This window comes from Schistosoma mansoni, chromosome 6 (assembly GCF_000237925.1).
Source record: "Schistosoma mansoni strain Puerto Rico chromosome 6, complete genome".
NCBI lineage: Eukaryota > Metazoa > Platyhelminthes > Trematoda > Strigeidida > Schistosomatidae > Schistosoma > Schistosoma mansoni.
The window spans coordinates 18,087,490-18,091,995 of NC_031500.1; positions in this window are offsets into that span (position 1 = coordinate 18,087,490).

Consider the following 4,506-nt stretch of genomic DNA (forward strand, 5'->3'; position numbering starts at 1 on the left):
TTCCTTTTCTTATTTCTTGATCGATCCTGACGATAAATATTGAGTGGTTGCCAGTTACATTCTGGCAGTTCAGGAATCGACATCTGAACAATGTATATTTGTTTCGATGCGTATGGCCAGCAATCACGATGTCTCTGATTGGGCTTTTTTGTAAATTGTACAGCGAAATGTCATAAAACTTTTACAAACGCACCTGAATAGGTTCTGCGACTAATAGGCATAATCATGTATTAAAACAAATAAGAAAACATATAACTTGCTGAAATATCTTAGATGACAGGAACAAGTAGCCCAAATATTCAATCAGGTCATCTTCCAACACTATCCAGTTAAAATAGTTACGATGAGACTTTTGTCGATTTTTATGAATATAGTTTAATGTTGAAAATCTCAAAAATAATATTTCAACTAGTTACTATTCTCATAGTTGAAATCATGAGTCAATTGAAGCTAGATCACCATGGAAAACCTGGAAGCACTGGCCTATCGGTTAAGTGCTCTGGAACTGGATAGTGTTGGAAGATGACCTGATTGAATATTTGGGCTACTTGTTCCTGTCATCTAAGATATTTCAGCAAGTTATATGTTTTCTTATTTGTTTTAATACATGATTATGCCTATTAGTCGCAGAACCTATTCAGGTGCGTTTGTAAAAGTTTTATGACATTTCGCTGTACAATTTACAAAAAAGCCCAATCAGAGACATCGTGATTGCTGGCCATACGCATCGAAACAAATATACATTGTTCAGATGTCGATTCCTGAACTGCCAGCATCTAACTGGCAACCACTCAATATTTATCGTCAGGATCGATCAAGAAATAAGAAAAGGAAACTTGTTGAAATATTTTGTGCTGAGAATTCTATATTGTATCAAAAACACAATATTGAATAAAGCTAATGATAATAAATTAGACTAATTCGTGTTTTGTGAAGGATTGTGTTGCGGCACACTGACTGGGCTACTTCCTAACCAATCAGCGGTAGAGGATATTTGGAGAATATTGTAGAATCTTCTTACGTAATAATTATAAATATACTAACGTGATTCCTACTTTTATCCATCCTTGTTATTTAGAATACAATTACGTTCGTGTTCAACCGTGTTCTGATTTGGACAATTGTCGAGTGAATTAGTGTTCAACAATACTAAGCAATAAGAGAAACCGTAACAAACTTAGACCATGTTAATTTTTCTACACTTGAACTCAGTAAATAACATTGCAACATGATCGATAGCATTCGATCAGCACTAAGACGGACTTGACACGCATGACATTTACCACCACTCAGTGACCAATCAATTGTGATTACATCTCAGTCCTACAGGAGGTCGGTCACGGCCCGAATAGCTCAGTGGTAACGTCTGACTGTGAAGCTGAGTGACATGGGATCGAATCCGTCAGGGAGCACCAGTTTCCTCAAGATTACAGGTACACCTTGCTGACGAGTGCCAAGTAGCACGAAACCCGGGTCCAAGGTTTTCTGTTGACCACCTCCAACCACCATCTTATCTCAACATAGTGCACGCAGTGTCGAGCCACCTAGTCTAGTGACCACAGTGCAACTTGATCGATAGCATTCGATCAGCACCAAGACGGACTTGACACGCATGACATTGATCACCACTCAGTGATCAATCAATTGTGATCAGTAAATAATTATCAAACAACAATGTTTTAGTTTAGATACGCAGATTGAAAAAGTCGTTTGACTTCATGAATTTTTTACATGTATTTGTTTTGATATCTGTTGTTTTTTTGACCAACTTACCACTCGGAGATTGACGCTGATTGGGTTTATGTAACACGTGTCAGTAATGTACTATAAACTGTAACTTGATAGTTCACTGTTGAATGACTTTTTACTCATTAAGATTTTGAAGGCGATCAATAGAAATCTATGCCTGAATTAAGTTTGTTGACCGTTATTGAGTACGATGATCGTCTACATTTTTGGAAAGACTTATATGGTTGGCGGTAGCAGCGATCCTCTAGTGCTACTCTGGATCAAGAAACAACAGTATCTTTCTGTATTAACCTCGACTATTCCAAAATACAATCTTTCAAACAAGATTTGTTTAACTGGGGGATTATCACTTGAAGGCAAAATCTAATAGGTTGAGTGAAGTTCAAATTTGAACAGTACAAAAATAATCTGGACGAAAGTTACCTTGAAAATCAATCATATAATTGTCCTCCTACTAAGTTTTATTTGAAAGTTTAATACCCTGAACTAACAGGTGTAACCTCTCTCATAATAATATTCTTCATAACTTATGATTCCTGATTTATTCATGCTTGTTGCTTAGGTTTACAAAGGCAGTCCAAATAGTCGTAGTCGGAATATATGCAATGAAAGACCTTATGATTATAATTTCCTGTTATTTATCATCAGATATACAGCACAGAATAAATGAAGATACAAATTTATATGGCTTAACTCGCTTGTATCCATTAGTCAGTAATTTGTATTCAGTGTTGTATTTTTACATGACAATCCTACTTTTCAAACATAGGTCAATTGCTGTCTAATGATATTTTGATAGATCAGTGTGAAATAGGATAATGACTGGAGTAATCATATTTGTTGTCAATCTGAATACGTTTTAAATATTGCTTAGAGCTGTTCAGTTGAATGAGTAACACCTATAATGCATCAAGGCATCCAACTACACTATTGGGATACGCGTGAAGCGAAGGTTTGAAAACAATGATTTATCTTCAGTTTGGGATCGTGAAGATTGTTGAATTTTATTGAAACTATGAACCGATCAGTGTTGGACTACTATTTTAAACCAGGAAGCACTGGACGGCCCGTTTGTTCTAGTATGGGACTTCTCAGCAGTACATTTCCACAATCACATACGCGAGATTCGAACCCAGCACCTTCTGTCTCGTACACGGACGATTAAACTCTAGACCACTGGAGCCGGCACCCAACTTCAACCAATCCACGATGTCACGCGACATCGTGGATTCAATGATAGCCTAACATTAATCGGTTCATGATTTCAATGAAATACATATATAGACTATTTACAAACCTAAAGTCGTGAGATATTTGTAGGGATTAACGTGTCTGTATGTCTGGAAATAGAACGGCTTCTTGTAATGATCACTTCAAAATTGATTACAACATACGGCAACGTAAATAACAGCTGGTAACTGTCTAATATCAATAATATCTATAAACAATCAAACCAGGAACTAAAAGCATACAACTATGGAACCTATTGTGTTTAGTCGAAGATCCAAGAAATGTACAAAAACTGTAAATAAATTACAAGGGTCAAGAGGAAGTAATTATAGTAACACATGCACTAAAAGCTAGTTTGTGTGAGTACGTTAAGATATCACAAAAAATCAACGTGCATTATACCATACGTCCGGATATTAAAAAGGGGACTATAGTAGTATAAAGCCACGAAAAATATGAGTTGAGTGAGAACAAAGATAATGTATACGAAACTAACAAAATATGTTTATGTAGTATGATCTTAATTTCATTTCAGAAATATTCAAGATCTACCGTTCATTCAGCTAGACTTTTAAAAGAGTATCTTGTTGAACTGATAAGTTAATAGAGAGCGTACTTCAGATACTCAGCAATCAAATATGCGTTTATCGATCAGACCTGATTTGGTTCAGTTGTTAGCTTTACTCTGGGAAACCTTTAAATGATATACTGCACATTTACATCTGATATAAATCCTCTTGGTGTTTATAAATTAGCTGATATCAGTCTTAAAACAACACTGGTAAAATACGGCATTGACTGATATTGTAATTCGTTATATCTGCGTTTCTCCAAAAAGTAATAACATATGATATGTAACGTTTGGATGACATATATGGGTATGCATTCATCACATTCAAACCATACTGACATTATATTCGACCTCGTCAATTATCTTCTTGTTATGCCCCGATAAGGACAATGAATGGTAACTTGGGGATCTATTTATGAACCAATATTATGCATATACTTTTTTATCGTATATTCCCCGACCGTTGCTGCTACCTTGACGTGGTGGTCGGGCTTGCCTATCGTGATGATCCAATCGAGCTATGCTGGCTGGAACAATCGTTCCTCAAGGTCCTACCATGCCAGACAGGTCGGTTGAAGAGCGGTGAGACTAAAAGCAGCAATCCCAAGGTCCGAAGGCGAAGTCGTACTGCTGACTGTACAGAGGTGTGAAAGCAGTAAGGTGTTTCCTTCAGACAACCAGCATGACAGCGATGCTGCCTTCCCACAAGGAGGGGTGGGGTTAGAAAAGGTCGACCCTAAAAATGCACACCTCGCCTTATCCCACGGATTTCCGTCTCCGGCGGTAAGGACTTTTGAAGAACGGAGCTAACACGTCAAAAATCCCCCACAAAAAGGCCGTGCGTGACCGGCCTCAAGCAGATGTCCCTTGGGCACTGCGGTCACGCTCCCAGGTCGTTAAGACAACACTAATCCAACTTCTTTTTCAGGTCCTCAAGAAATACCTTCCACGGTGTG